This window comes from Phoenix dactylifera, chromosome 8 (genome assembly GCF_051530095.1).
Source record: "Phoenix dactylifera cultivar Ajwa chromosome 8, Ajwa_hap1_PhDact_Kaust_v1.1, whole genome shotgun sequence".
NCBI lineage: Eukaryota > Viridiplantae > Streptophyta > Magnoliopsida > Arecales > Arecaceae > Phoenix > Phoenix dactylifera.
Genome location: NC_143197.1, coordinates 13,130,794 through 13,145,893, shown reverse-complemented (window position 1 = coordinate 13,145,893; position 15,100 = coordinate 13,130,794). Strand labels below are relative to the sequence as shown.

Genomic DNA, 15,100 nt, shown 5'->3' with positions numbered 1-15,100 from the left:
GGCTGATCAAGTATAGTGCTAAGACGTCGGTCTCACACAGGGGAAGCTCAGGAGCAGGACATGCAGAGATGGTTGCTAAAAGGCTAAGATGTGCAAAGTGGAGAAATATTAGAATTGACTGGTGCAACCATCAAGAGAAAATGGATGAAGTGATAGTAACTAGGAATGACAGGTATCAATGTGGAAGATGGACAACTGTTTAATGATTAACGAGAGGATGTATAAATATTGAAGTTATAATTCTGAGAGAAGACCTTTACCAATCTAATGATCAACATTTCTATTTTATCTTGCAGCTATCTATTTTTATCTTTCTGTTATTTTTCTTTACTTTTTTTATCCTTTAGTTTGCACTCATAGTTCTTACTTCTTACATACCCTTTTAGTTATAGTGGTAGCGAATGTCCTTAAAGGTCAACATAGCCCATGCATTAATCAGCCATCCTATCTCATGAGGATGGCATCATCAGTCATTTGTACAAATTTTGACATATTTTAGGGACTATTTTGCACTCATCCCCTAGCCTTAACCTTTGTTATTGAAACCAGCTCTTTTGATCTAGCTTAGAAAATACCTTAGCTCTAGACAACAAGTCTATCATATAATCCAATCTCAAAACTAGGAAACAATGTTTCACCATTATTTTGTTTATGGTCTTGCTATCCACACATGTATGTCAGCTTCCATTGTTAGGTGTTAGGATGGTTGGAACTGCACAGGGCCTCATACAGTCTAAGCATACCCTCTCTTCAAAACCTCATTCACTTACCCAAACAACTTTGCATGCTCTATAGGGCTCATCTAATAATGGGTTCAATTCAAAAGATTAGCTCCTGAAATCATCAATGCCCGTATTGGACATCTCAAAATGGAGGTAACCCAAATGGTAACTCCTCCGAGAGGATATTAGCAAACTCCTGAATAATGGATTGAGCCATCTCTGGAATATTACTATTTTTCATAGCCCAAAACAATAACCTAACTAGACTAGTAGACTCAATAAATTTTGTTTGCAAAACAAAGATACCATCTTACCCAGGTTATAGTTTGGATATCACTTCCTTACATGGTGCTAACATAATTTTGATCCTATTCATGACAATGAGTAAGTGTTCTTCCTCTCGTAATGCATTGCACCTTTATCATATTGTCTAGGACAACCCAATAGAAGGTGACAGGCATCTATTGCCACAAGATCATACCATACTCCATGTTTATGCTTGCGGCTAATAAAAAATAATACCAAACACTTATTAAACACCACAACCTCGCTACCTTTCTTCAACCATTAGGTTCACCTTCTTTCGTATTCTCTCCAGGAAGTCGGTTGAAGAGTTGTCTGTGTGGTCATAAATCTTTCTTTTCACAGGGTTACTTTTATGATATTTCAGCTCGAAAAGGGTTGTCCTTTCTATCAATTTATAAAAATATCCAGTTAAGGCGCTCACTGAAGATCTAGATTGTTATACAACTTATATAGGGACTGGTACTAGGGGCCTTGCTTCCTTGACATGAGAATAGGCATAGCAGATGTATTCATAGATGAATACTTGGCTATTATATTGTTCATTCTTCGTTATAGCACATATTTTGCTTCCATAGTTTTTTACAACCATGTTTTCATGACCATCTGCTGTCAATATAGTTTCCTTAGTTTTTCACAACCATACCTTAGTTTCCTTGAGTCTCACCTCATTATTCAAACATAAAACTGCCTGATTTGTTTTATGAAACAATTTCTCTATGATGCGCTTTCTTGGTGTCATAACTAAAAAGAGTCATCTCGTAATGTTTTTGTATCTATCTATCCATCTATCCTGGAGTCTTCTGATTTGTCAGCTTTATAGATGCTTTTTTTTGCCCTCTTTAGCGCTTAATCTACCAAATAAATCATCATTTGCAGCAATCTTTTTCTTGCATTGCTTGTTCAGCCTCTTATCACTGCTTTATATTTCCTATGTTATTCCTTTGTCATTGCTTGAAGCAAGCCTGAGTTTCCATGACAATCTTTCGAACCTCATCAATTCAGCTAAATATTTCCTTGGAAGTACTTTTTGCCAAAAAAAATCTCTCTACTTTTTTTTCGCGTGTTTCTGCTTGTTAGATATCTGGTCCAGCATCTAGTTGGCATGGCTACACTTTATTCCATCTTTTGAAATTTATCTCCAAATGATTTCTTGGTTCCCTTTAATGTCACACCAACTTCTTATAAACTCCTCGAGCATTCACCTATGTTTTTCCTTAGGACAAACTTTCATAAATCGCTAACATATGTTGCATAGTAACATCTTCTCTGGAAATTATTGACTTGTAACATCTTCTCTTGAAATTATCAACCCATGCAAGTCCCTTTATCTTTTCTTCTAAAAATATAACTAATTTGCTCTGTTAGCCCCACTTTAAAGAACCTTTAAATCCTCATCTCTTCTTTTAAAATGTATTGCTCTTGCATAAATTATATGCTAAAGCAAGGTGAAGTATTATTTCAGCCATCTCATTTCTATCACTAAACACCGAATCTCGGCGATTTAAGTCTCTGCTTGTATGTATTGTTTCAACCTGACGAAGTCCTTTCAGTAAGGCGGCCATTTTCCATCCAAATTTGCTTATGGAGATTTTCCTTGAAAATATTGGGACGTAGGCACTTTTAAGGTTGATCCTCGTCTTTATTTATCTCTTATCCACCTATTCTCTTAAATCTTTTTTCTCAGCAAAGCCCACTAGTGTATAGGTTTTAACTATTAAAGTCCCTGCATTTCAAGCAGCTAATTTATTTTTCCTAAACATTCTAAGAATTGATTTCCTAATTGACTATCCCATTTATTCAACTCAATGACATCCTATTAATACCATAATAGCACAGTAATATTTCATTATGTCGACATCATCATCATTATCTCTGTTTTTCATCAAATATGTGATTCAAAATAAAGCACAAGTTAAGAAAATTGTGGAAGGATTAATAAATTTTATGATCAGCTATCAATCTGATGCTAGTTCTCTAGAAATTGGTGTTATATTCCTAGTCAAGGAAGATTTAGGTTGATATGGACCTGCCATGAAACTCATGAGATCAATTGGTAGATAGAGAGATCTAAGTTATTGGTCGGCATAAGCTCATGCAACAGAAAACCATATCCAAAATTCATCTCGAAGGTTTGGCAAAGAAGTGATGATAACGTAGACAGCGGAGGAAATCTTGGAGAAACAATTTTACCACAGAGAAAAGAAGATGACGGTACTTGTGATCACTTTTATAGCAGCTGACTACATGAAAATTGAGCCTTGTATTTATTGAATTACCTTCATATGACTGTTCATAGAATGATAGAACAACAACATTTAAACCCCCTTGGACCCCTATTATTCCTAGGATAATGGACCCAACAAGATCTTGCAACAAACTTGAGAAAAAAAAGAAAGATGCATTAAATTGTTGTTCCCAATCTTGTGCCCTATAACCTCAGGAAAAGAAATGTTTTAATGCAAACTATTTTAATGGCATGATGTTAAATGCTTTAAGCCAACTTAGTCTTCCAACTTCGGTTCATTTCTAATGAAAATTAGGAAAATTCAGTATATATCCATTATCAAACAAACAAAACAATGACCAACAATAACTATCCAACTACCCATGCATTTATGGTTGGGCAAGTTCTCTTTTAACAAACTTTCTGATTACCACACAACGAAAGAAGCAAACAAACAAACTTCCATCTATTTATACAATTGTTAACCTGTATTTTCAGTTCAAATCTTCTCCCCTTCTCAGAATCCTCTCGGATATATCCAAAAATCCAAAATGTTTCTCGCAAAGATATTTTTGCAGCCCGTAGAGCACATGCACATTAGTTTAGAACTTCTACCTACCTCATCTAGTACTGTGCCTAATAGGCTGATGATTTCATGTCCATTATATTTGACTGCTCTGTTCTACTTCAACATAAACCAACCTGTCAATCTGGACACCACCAGTTTTAGAAGCACAAAATCCCATATTGTTGAAATCATATCCATCTAAATCCCATTAAGCAAAAAGGATAAGTTCTCCTGGAAGCTCAGATACTTCGAAATAACCTAAGTGATGATACATGAAAGAGCTTCCAGAAACATGGAGGGCTATTGACATTACTCTTATTAAGCTATTAAGCTAATAAAGACTGACTCTCACCTAAAGATTGAAACTCTCAAGCAGAAGTGTATCAAAGGTAACATAACTTGGAAAGGGAAGGGTCTTCACCAAGAAAGCCACAGGCAGAAGATCAACATATTTTTCTCACATGCAAAATATGTTCAAGTGGAGCAGAAGAAGATCAGAAACACTTTTCATTTTGTCATTTGCTTGCATAGAACGAAGAACACATAGAAACAGCAACCCAGTTGTCCATGAAACTGGTACCAAATGCATAATTTAAGATTGATACATGATGACAGAATACGAATTATGAAAGGACAAAACACAAACAAACAAACTAAGAATAGACCTTTCAAAACTTTCCAATTAGAGCCGCTGACTTGCATGCAACTGAGACCCACAGGAAAGGAAGAGCAAAGAAAAATAACATGTAAATTTAAACAAGAACTTTTAAGACATATATGAAACATTTTTAAATTTACAAGTCCGATGATGAGTGAAAGGGTGAACAATTTTCAAAGTAAAAGGACAACCAAGAAGACATCAAAGCCCTTTACTTATAGAATTATAAGCATTAATTCCAACATAATGTCACATCCTCCATTGTTCAACAAACAACAAAAAAAATATCAGATAGTAAATATGAGAGAAGGGTGTTGCCAATATGACATAACTAGTTCATGTTAGTGGTGCCTTCTTTTACTTTCTTCGATAATTACATGTCTGATATATTAGATTGCTTTATCCAGGCTTCCACTTAAACAATCTATTTTCCATGAAATTCTTATACATGCAGACCCATTAGCGGTCCTGTAAAGTAAGCATTCTCTCTAGTCTTATTTATAGGCAATTTAATTGATGGTACCACATCTCAACTGCTCCACGTCTTCTAAATGGACCTATCAGTTTCAAAGTGAACTTATTAATCTGGGCAATCGCCAGTCTTAAATTTTTTTTCCAAAAAAAAAGTTCTATTTGTTTGTTTACATCAGAAGCACTTGGATTCTTTTAAATAGGTAGATGAGTACCCCTATAGGTTTAGATAAGTTTAAACATCTGCATTGATCATACGAAAGCATTGCCCCAATATTTTGGGTATTATAAGCATTTTTATTCCCCATTAATTATAGTTGAAATTTAAATCAACAAATTCTGAAATTTGTCATTTATCTGTAACTTCAGAAACCAATAAAGACGAAGTCTTTGCGACTATGTCATCACTTGTGCGGACAAAATTCTAGGAATGCAATAAGCAGAAACAGAAGTGCACTTGCAAACCTCAAAGCAAAAATAGGTCATGACACATAAAAGCCACAAGGCACAAGCTCAAGAATAGTTTTCTCGGATGCAACTAAACCAAGTATGTTAGGAGACCATTATGTAGACATTCAAATTCACCAACTGCTGGAAGAGAACCAAAAACCACATAGAAACAATCAAGCAGCTTCAATAGATGCTGACAGAACACCAAACAAGCAAGGAAAAAACAGAAGCAAACAAAAATGAAGAGTGGACCAATCAAGACTTTCCAAACAAGTTGCCATCTCACAAGAAACCAAGATCCCATGCCAAAAACCAAGAAAAACTTACTCATTGGATTCAAAACAAGGCTCATGGGAATCAGAACAAGAATTTGAGTACAAAGATGGCAGATTGCAATTTCCAAAAATCTAATGAAAGGCATAAGAAGGAACAAAATTCATATTAGAAGTATGAGCTGCAAGAGTCCCAATAAGAACATATATTACCATTCCATCAAAGTACCGAACAGCACTGATCAAGTTCACATTCTCCATACTTCCAAGAAGAAAAAAAACAAAGTATCAACTTCAGATAGGACATAACAAGACTATCTTGTCAATATACAAACAACACTCTTCTTGAAATGGTGTGAATTTAAAAGGGCGGAAATTTTCTATACATAGGCAAAAGATGGTAGGAAAGATCGACCAAACCAAAATATTCATGGAAACAAGGTGGTAGAAAGAAAAAAGGAAAAAAAAATCAATTTTACCTCCTGCAACCCCAAGCTGAAACCGAGAAAAGGGGCTGACTTTGCCAGTAGATCATGATGCAGCCATTGTGAATGTTCACCATGTAGCCCTCACAGCCGAAGTTCCTTAGCAACATCCTCGCCTGCAGGAGCACCTCGAAGCTCAACGAGACCCTGCTGAACCCCGCCAGCTCCAGCCTCTGCGCCCACCTCTCCAGCTTCTCGTGCCGCTCCGTCCTCTCCAACCCCTCGCAGGCTATAATGTTCTTGATCTCCTCTCCAAACAGCTTCTCCACCCTCATCCGCTCCACCGAGTGTCTCGGCAGCGTCGACTCCAGGCAATCAAACAGTGTTGCATAGAAATATTGTGCCTTGGTGAACCTCTCATTCATCATGGGTGAATTGTGGTTGGACTCCTGCTCTGTGATCACCATGACCTTTGGCGGCAACCGGGCCTGGAGTGCCGCAAAGAACCTCTCCATCCTCGGCGCTGGCGCCAGAGCAAATGGCGGCGACAACGAATCCGGGCTCGGTGTATACCCATTGATAACTTCCTTTTCGAGCAATTCTCGCAACGTCGCCTGGCTCACACCATGAAGCTGAGCCATGTTTGAATTTATCGCCGGCATTGGCATTATCCGACAGCTCCGGCCTTCATCATTGGTGGTAAGCAAGGAGTGCAACTGAAGGACTGAGTTTATCGCCAGCGCCTCGCCAGTCTTCAAACGGAGGCTCTCGATGTCCAGATTGTCCAACCGGCTGACGACTGGATTGAACTGGAAGGGAATGTCGAGCCTCTCGGCCTCCTTGTTCAGGCAGGTGGCGGTGTAGCTGAGCAGCTCCTTGTGCTCATTGACGCCGGTGATTCGGAGGTGCGGCGGGCCGCCGCGGCGGTTGCTGAGGGCCTGGAGGAGGGAGATCCACTGGGTGGGGTCGAAAACATGGAGGTCGATGATATGTATCATCTTCTCCTCCTCCATGGCGTCCATGATGGCCCAGTTGGAGACGGCGAAGGCGATGTGGAGGAAGGGGCAGAGGTCGAAGAAGTGGCGGCGGGCGGTGACGGCCTCGGCGAGGGGGAAGGCGGCGGCGCGAGCGGGGAGGAGGGTGCGGTAGACGCCAGGCAGCGAGCGGAGGATGCGGCGGCTGAGGGCCTCGGCTAGATGGGAGGCGATGCGCTGCATGGAGTCGCCGTCGGGGGAGGCGTAGATGGAGATGTGCTCGAGGAAGGCGTCGGCCTGCGCAAGCTTGCCGGCGGCGACGAGGTCGGCGCAGTTCCCGAGCAACCGGATGAGGTACATGCCGCGGTCCTCGGACTTGAGCTCGCGGAGCAACGGCAAGTAAGGGGAGCCGGTTGTGGGCGGCGAGAGCGACATTGAGGAGAAGTACTGCGCCGACGGCGAGGCCTCGTCTTGCGCCATGCCGGCCATCCACGGCGGCGACAGCAATTAAACAAAAAGATTCAAAACCCAACTTCTATTTGGCGTAGAGTTGAAAAACACGGAGAAAAAAACAGAGCTAGCAGAGCAGCAGCGGCATAATTTGAGAATAAGTAATCAAGAAAGGGAGGCTGCGTTTGGATATGAAGACAGAAAGGAAGGAAGGAAGTAGGAAGAGGCAACCTTGAGAGAAGATAGGAGTTACAAACCCAAAAGCAACAACTTGGAGAGATAAAGAAGGAAAAAAAAAGAAAAGTGAGCAAAAGAAAGTAAAGAAAAAGAAACAGTTAAAGTTCAGAAAAGGTTTCTGCCATGGTTGCAAGTTTTCAGCAATGGTAAAAGAGCCAAAACCCCAAGATAGGCAATCATCAATTTTCTCAAAAACAGCAGAAACGAACAGAGGGATCTCTCCCAATCAAAGGAATTGGAGGACTTCTCAAATCTCCAAATAGGGGCATCTCATCAACCTTCCATATGGAAGTAAAAGAGCAAGAGAGAGAGAGGTCACGCTCCTCCTGTCTCTCTCCGTTGAAGATATGCTAAGATCCCTCGCTTTTCTCCGCTTTCCCAACCACACAATTTTTGGGCTACACCGCTTCGGAGGCAACGACCCAATGTGGAGTTACAGCGACAGGCAAAGTGCGGGGCTTTTGAAACGGGGGGAAGGGCTCCGTTTTGGGTGCGGCCGGCGACAAAAGCGAAGCCCGTTTGTCCTCATCACTTTGTAGCGCAAGAGGAATACGGAATTTGCGAGAGGGAGAGAGCCCCTCTCCTTCCTCCCCCTCTTCCACTTCCTCTCTTTTTGTTTTAATTTTTCTTTCCTTCTTTAGGCGTTACTGACTCAAGTTTATAGCTATTATCGTTAGTTCGAGGTTTTGTCTTGGCGTGGAAAGGGGAGGAATAAGGGTGGCCTCCTTATTCGTTATCCCCACCAGAGGCCAAGCAGTCCCTAACAAAACAAAATGCCACTCGTCTGGGTTTTGGCTTCTTCTAAGGAGAGAGGGGGGTGGGGGGTGTTTGCAAGGAGCCTCCTTGAATGCTTCCAAGCAAACCGGTTTGTCGCGTTGCGCGCAGGATGGATACGCCAGGTGTCCCTATCCTCTTAGGTTAAAGGCGATGGGACAAAGGAGGTTGGGGTTGGGGGGTGGGGTGGCCCCCATGGCCATGGCCTCCCCTAACATCCTCTGATGGCAACCTTGGGGAGAGGGCTCTTCGTTTCACCACCACCTATGACCACTTTTTTTTATCGCTCTGTGACAACACGGAGGGCAAAGGAATGACTGGTAAATTAATGAGGCAAGCAACCCCTGACTTTTTTACTTGAACGTACACTCGTAAATAGCTGACAGCCATTTTGCAGGCTTTGTATCCACATCTTAACAGCTGACTTGTAAATAGAGTGGTTTTGTTATGTAATTGACTTCACCTCAATCCCCTTACAGCACAAGCAGAACATGGTTTCGAATTGAACACACTGCCATTGCATTGCCATGAACAACTTTTACAAGAAGTCAATGCATTGGCATGGTAAGTAGGGTTGACAAATAGATGCATTGAGCCTCTGTTGCATCTTTCTCTCTCTTCTCTTAACACAAATTGGCTTTTTAGCTCAACAAGATGACTTTTAAGTAGAGATTTATCTCATTCTATACTTTTTCTTCTCAATTTGGACCATTCGCTTCGCGGCCTCCAAGTTATCTTTTTTTTTTTTTTCCTGCAGCTTGCTGATTATCTTAAATGCACGTCTAGTCCGCTCAGGATCCAACCACTGGTAGTAGTTGCAAACTCCATCAACTTGTAATAAAAATTAAAAATGGTCGTCATTATCCTTCCCAGTGCAACAGCAAATCAAATAAAATCAAACTCCTTACATCATAATTACAACATGCCCAAAACCTCCTTCCCGGATTAATAGTGGTCTGCAAGACAACAATGGCATGTATTCGAATCTCCATTGTGAAGGCCAGATGCTTCCCCTTTCCAAACTCTCGAACTTAAAGAACCCTTTTCCGTCTAACAGAGAGATAGACAGAGAGAAAGAGAGCCAGAGAGAACAATATAGAGAGCTTGAGAGAGTAAAAGACCAGTACTCTACTGATTTTTGGCAAGAAATTTGGTGCCAGCTAGGTATTTTGGTGTCTGGACTCTTTTGAGTCCACATCAAATTGCATCCCGTTTTAAAATAACCTAATAAATCCACATCGAGATAAAATGAAGGGGGATATTTTTCATTCACTGGCTTAGAGCTTTCACTCTACTACATGTCGAGTGAAGAAATGATGAATGAATTGGAGGGCTGCAACTACTCGACTATAACATTGCTTCTAGATTAAAATATCATATTAGAGTGCTAAAAATATTTATTTTAAAACAATTTTATTTATACATAGGTTTTTGTAAATATATAATTTTTAATTTATGGGAATGATATTGATCTTCGCCCTAAATGTCCATTAAATTTGACATGATCACGTTTGATGTAGTCGCTAGGTCCACCTCTATATGTATATGCTCATGCAAATATATTTTGATTAAACTTCTCGATAAACCATCGTATGAATGCAATTCACAAGAACATTTCCAATAACTTCCATTATTAAACTTGCAATTATTTGGTCAAATGTAAATGGTGTCTGCCGATTTTTATTTATATCCCTTGTTCACAATGATAGGCTAATCATCTTAATTGACACAAATTAATGATCTAATTAAATTATCTTCATATCATTCATACAGTGTTTTTTATACATAACAAGTAATTGTCATACTAGAAAGGATATACTTGACTTCCATAGAATTTGGATAAGAAGAGTACTTTTTCTAATAGTTTACCATGACAACCTAAATTTCCATTGTCTCTTTTTCTGGCACATATTTGATCAGTATTTTTAATATTTCATTGATGTGGCATCTCAATTACATGCTTTGGAATCAATATATATGATCTACAACATACAAAATATACCAACTATATAACTATGTTGTGCACGTTCGTTAGTTATAAGATATTTGCATGATTTTGGTCAAGCTAAGCATCTACATCCTTCTTGTTTTGTACCTTGGTCATAATGCCAAGTTGATTATCTTAATTGATACAAATTAATTTTCTAGATACATCAATTTCATATCATTCATAAAATGCTTTATTCAGTTGTAACAAGTTATCATCGTACTACGAGGGATATTTTTTACTTTCATAGCATTTGAAGCAGCATACCTAAATATGTTACTGGCTCAAGAAATTACACTCATGTTTTCTAATATTTTACCACAACAACATAGTTCATCATTGTTTTCCTTTGGAAAGGTATATACGTCCAATATTTTGTACATTTCATGAATTTGGAATCTTAAAGATGCTTTGGAATTAACATATTTAAAGATTGCAAAAATTCCAATGATATGAATATGTTATGCAAGAACATTTACAAGCACTTCATTGTCAAAGAGCTATACTCATTTGGCCAAGTATAGTTTCTGTGTCATTTTCTTCTCATGTATCTTGTACATAATGATAAGTTGATTGTCTTACTTGATACAAATTGGCTTTTTAGGTATGTCCAAATTTATATCATTGATATGTCACTATTTTATCACAAAGGATAGACTTGACTTCCATAACATGCGGAAAAATATGCTTATGTATTAAAGACTTTTCTATATGTTAGCTTGAGCACGTAGTTAGCTAATATTTTCCTTTTAAATTTTTTTCCTTCATTGTTTCTAACTAAACATTTTGGCATCCTAGTGATGCTTTGAAATCAACATTTGGATCTATGACATAGAAATCCCATTTAGCCTGCAACATTACAAAAATAATATTAGTTATTTAATATAGTGTTATGTTGCTTTTGAATGTGTTTCTAGCCTTTAATAACTTTCCAAGACTTCACAACCGAGTATATGAATAAGCTTCTACTTTCAATCCTAAACCATTTCTTTGATACAACAAATTTATTATATAAAATTTTTGTTATAGATTATCATAAAGAATGAGACCACGATGTCTTAGTTATCGTTCTAATTCATTTATAACATATACATTGATACATCTACTTAAAACTATAGCAAGATTCCAACACTTTCCTTATTCCATCAAATTTATAAACTATCATGTCATACTAAATTGTCCTATAGCGTGGTGATACCTAAATGTATTGGGCTGCTTTATTTAGTGTTGTATGATTGGACTTCTATCCCATATTGTATGCTTTACTAGATGATCTATAGACACTGTCTTTATCTTTTTACAGGTACACCTTTTGTATATATCTATCTTCATATGGTATATTTCAGAGATACAAAAAGAAAGGTGCAATACTTTCATAGTATGTTTATTAGATCTCACTATCATTCTAGTTGATTAAAAATAATTGCTTAGATGACTATTGATATGAACTTAGCTTTGGAATTGTAATATGATATAAAATAATATGATAACAATGCTAAATTAACAAATGACTCCCACCGTTACAAAATAGGATCAATCCGCTTAAAAAAGGGGTACTTACCACCCAAATGTTTGCTATTATCACATCACAAAAAGTGTTATCCACCACTTCAAATACAACATTGGACTAACTTTAGGTTGAGGAACTTTGTGTACATTGAAAGGAAGAAGAAGAAGGGATAAAACATAAGAACATGTCAGGAATAAACTATGCTGGCCTTACTTGAAGTAATTCTGAGTTCTGCTTTCATGAATTTTTTGTAGAGCAACTGTTTTATAGATTCGTTCTCAACCTTTAAAACAAAGAAAGATAAAATAGACTTATGAGATTTTAACTAATCCACCTCTTTGGCAATTAAGAAGGGAAAAAATGGAAATATATGGAATGCTTTCTCTCTGGCTCTAATTGGCTCTCTTTCTTATCCCTCTGAGAATCTTGCAAAGTAGGTCTGAGAGTTTTCTCTCTGACTCTGCTTCAACAGGACTCTTGAATCTCTTTCTTTTTTTTTCTAGAGATAAGTGCATTTGATCAAAATAACCATCCCTTTTCTATCATTTTCTAAATATAGTCAATTTAACCAAAAAAAAAGAATCAGTCTGAATATTTCTATAGAACTGAGCTGAAAATTCTGTAGAAATCAGATATGTTAGTCCACGCATGTTGTACTTTTTAAGAGTTTGTCCAAATTCAGTCCAAATGCTAACTTTTAGGCTGCATCATTTAAATTGGATACTATTTATTTTATACAGAACCATGCTTAAATGAATGGTGTCTAATTTTATAGAAATATTCAAACAAAATCTTTTTTAAATTTGCTTCTTTTTTTTTTCTGAGAACGGCAAATTTGATCAAAATAACTTATTTTTCCGGATGGTTTTTCAGTTTCCACCCGTCTTCGCCTGCCATAAAATAAAACTCAATCATCTTCACCCTAATCAAACTATTCACCTCTCCATCCAATACACAGTTTACATTAATTAATGAGCTTGGCTTGTCAAATTAAAATATATAATTAGCCAAAGAGACTTTTTTTCCCTTTGTCTGAATGGAAGCTTGTAAAAAAGCCACTGTTTTGCTGCCCACATCGCTAAATAAAAAACGCATCGGACCGTACAAAGCTTAGTGGGGGGCGTTCACGAGGGCGAGAGTTTTCCAAGCTTGTGCCCGTTCGGGTCTCGGTGCCTCGGAGCGGAGAATATTTCCTTGTCCCATCTTTGTGTCTTTATTCCGTTCTCTTGGCTTTTAGTGGACGATGCTAAGAACAAGAGGCCGAGGACGAAAAGACCCCAATATCAAAAGGAATAGGATTAGATTACCTCAAGATTTGAAAGGTTTCACCCCGGAAACGGACCACTTTTTCTGGGGATTTGGATGCTTTTTAGAACGAGGAAGATCAAATCAAATCAATCGAGGTGGACATAAAAGAGGAGATTGATAGGAGTTTTTGGCTTGTACGTTTATACCGCCGGAAAGATTACTGTGGTTGGTCACGGGCGCATGTTGTCGTCAAGGTGTTGCTATACCAATACCGTTCAAAAACAAGGGAGCACGCGTCTTGCAGGGGCGGTAGAAGGAGGGGCGGCTTCATCGTCAGTGGCTTGGACCCTAAAAGGGTTGCCACTTATTTGATACATCGTACTAGAGGTAGAGTTGAGAGCGGTCTGATCAGACTTGTACTATATTCGGCGTGTCTTGCAGGAAAGAGACGTAGTAGATTTGATAGCTTCTTTTGTTGTTAACCACTCGGAGGACCATCTACAAAAGAAGCGGAGTTGCCTACTGCTCTCCGTGATGTATTACTTTTTATTTTTCTTATTTGTATTTAAAAAAAAAAAAAAGAAGGGCAGCCCAAGGGAGCATGGAGTTTAGGCTTGAGGTGTGAACCCCTTGGGTTCAGCATGGGAGATGGGAGATGGTGGTTGTATGTGGAGCGGGCAAGACAAAGTCTCATTTGGAGCACTATCCTTTACCCAACTTGTCTTTGGACATATGCCCTTGTTGCGTGCCTAGAGTGAACGATTAACAAGTGTACTCAACTAGGGGGGAGATGTTCCAAGTGTTGGCATCATCTTGTGCAAAGGATATTCCGAAGTGGACTGGAAAAGCTAGGTGTTTCTTTGTTTAATTTTGTAGCCTCACTGGTTGGTGGTCAAAATTGATGTGGTAGAGGTACTGTTTCTAGGTAAGAAAGGTACAAGTAGAGGGTTGGCATTACATGGAATCCAAGTCTGACATTTAGAAAGAAAAAAAGAACAAATGTTGATCTAAAGACCAACATGACAACCTTGCATGACTATGGACCAACACAGTTGTAATTACTCTTGTGTTGTTGTGAAAATATTGAACACCATATTGGGAAGGTGTGTATGATTAATTTAGAACAGATACATTGGACAGAACTAAGTTCAGCAGCATGATATTGTTACTCTCTCTCTCTCTCTCTCTCTCTCTCTCTCTCTCTCTCTCTCTCTCCACTCTAAATTTTATCAACCTATAAAATTTGTCCTCTATGCAGGTAAAGATTAATAAACAGTTCTGCATTTTTAGATGTTCAATTTTATATATATATATATATATATATGGGGGTTGATAACCTACTCTCTGTTATGGTAAGTTATCAATCTACCCATTTTTTATTGGACAAAAAATACCCTTATTTTTTGTAACTTTTAAGGGTGCTTTATGTCTTTTTACAATCTCACATTACTCACCCTCTCAACCCCCAATTAATGCTCTCTCCCTCTCTCTCTCTCTCCGGTGTGTGTGTGTATGCATGTATATATATGTATGTATGTATGTCTATGTATGTATGTATATGTGTGTGTGTATGTATGTATGTATGTATGTATGTATGTATGTATGTATGCGTGTATGTATGGGTGTGTATGTATGTATGTGTATGTATGTGTGTGTATGTATGTATGTGTGTGTATGTATGTATGCATATGTATATGTACATGTATGAGAGAGAGAGAGAGAGGGAGGGAGGGAGAGAGCATTAATTGGAGGGGTTAAGAGAGTGAGTAAATGTGAGATTGTAAAAAGACATAAAGTACCCTTAAAAGTTATAAAAAGTAAGGA

The 15,100-nt window shown here is 38.3% G+C and overlaps 1 pseudogene across 1 annotated transcript; it reads right to left on the bottom strand.

Moving 5' to 3' along the window:
- Positions 1-5,851: 5,851 nt before the first annotated feature.
- On the bottom strand, positions 5,852-8,556 carry LOC103705597 (scarecrow-like protein 3 pseudogene; annotated as a pseudogene). Its single transcript, XR_015967991.2, has one exon. The product of XR_015967991.2 is annotated as a scarecrow-like protein 3 pseudogene (transcript).
- Positions 8,557-15,100: the final 6,544 nt, after the last annotated feature.